This window comes from Mus caroli, chromosome 10 (assembly GCF_900094665.2).
Source record: "Mus caroli chromosome 10, CAROLI_EIJ_v1.1, whole genome shotgun sequence".
Lineage (NCBI taxonomy): Eukaryota > Metazoa > Chordata > Mammalia > Rodentia > Muridae > Mus > Mus caroli.
Genome location: NC_034579.1, coordinates 120,320,704 through 120,322,154, shown reverse-complemented (window position 1 = coordinate 120,322,154; position 1,451 = coordinate 120,320,704). Strand labels below are relative to the sequence as shown.

At 41.6% G+C, this 1,451-nt stretch overlaps 1 long non-coding RNA gene across 1 annotated transcript in view; it reads left to right on the top strand.

Moving 5' to 3' along the window:
* The window catches only part of LOC110303643, a 26,677-nt gene that overhangs the window by 603 nt on the left and 24,623 nt on the right, over positions 1–1,451 (top strand). The gene's annotated exons all lie outside the window — the stretch shown is intronic.

Genomic DNA, 1,451 nt, shown 5'->3' with positions numbered 1-1,451 from the left:
AGAAAGAGGGTAGAACTTCTCCTGTAGGGGCCAGAGAGAATAAAACAGGGCGTCCCCGATTTCTCTCTGTCCCTGGGAGAGTTCTAAAATTTATTTTCCTCTATCCCTTTCTTTCCTTTCCTGTTTGTAAGAGGCAGCTTGTCAAACCAAGATTGAAATCCAAAATTTTCTAACAGCTTCTGACAGGCATTTAAAACTTTTAATTTATTTAATCTGAGGGCAAGTTTTTGAGAAAACACACAATCTCTATACACTAAATGTCTTAAATAGCCTAAAAGTTTATCATGCTAAATCTTTTTTGAAGCCATTATCAGTCTACCCTTAGTCAAATATTTTATAGCCATTTGTAAAAATGCTCTTTATTTTTTGCAACTAACAAAAACACCATTGACAAAATGAATTATAAATGTTTTAGGAAATGATTTCTTAACTTCTAATAAAACCTAATCTATGAATTTTTTGACACAATGTGGGATTCAGGAGCTGTAAATAAGGTAACAGTAAGAATTGAGCTATATTTTGACCTTTATGAAGTCTCTTTAAAACCCATTTTTATTTACTCTAAATGTGTTATTGCAAATCTCTAGCAAGGGCCTCCGCAGAAGCATGTCTGGGCCCAACACAACTTTTTACCCCAGAGAGTTCTGTCAAGGTAAGCTAAATAAACTGACTCGAAGGGAAGCTGCCTAGTATCTGAAAGCGGGGTAAAATTTTCAAATAAGGCTATCTCCTCATAAAAGGGCGGGGAAGCAGAAAAGCACATTTAACAATCTTCAAATTCTGACGCATTATCTCTTTGTGTCTTATCCAACAAGGCTAAAGCAGAAGTATTCAATGTAGACCACAGTAAATCAGTAAAAGAGGGGGGCCTCCCCGCAGGGAGAGTGGGCTGAAACAGGGTTTTAGCATGCCCTGGGGCAGGAACAAGGGGGCGGGTACCTGGAAGTCCTATGGTTGTTAGGGATGGTTTTAAGAAGCTGAGCCTTAAAGGTCAGGCCATTGTCATAGTTATCTTGATACAATCTTAGGCCCCAGGTGAGAGGTTGAGAACTTTCCTAAACCTCTAAGTTCCTCCCTTTAGCAGTAAATTTTATGATAAGTGGATTACACCATCCCTTAGTGGGCTGTAAGGGCCAGGCTGCNGGTCAATGTGTTGAGGAAATTACTGTCGCATCTGCCCCGGTATTCAGGAGCCCTTGAAACTGTTTGCCCTCTAGAAACAAAGTCAGCATGGGCCGTGAATCGGTTATTTTTTGTGCCCAGTAGACTTCCGAGGATCCCGGGGAGGATGGTCCTTGCTCCTCTTTCATATAAGGGAAATGGGCGAATAGTGGGAGTGGTAGGGCTTGGGCTATGGGCTCTCCAGCCCTAAGGGTAAGTGGTCCCTGCGTGGCAGAGACTAAGATTTTTATCTCCCCATGGTAGTCGGTGTCAACCACTGTAGGAATCAC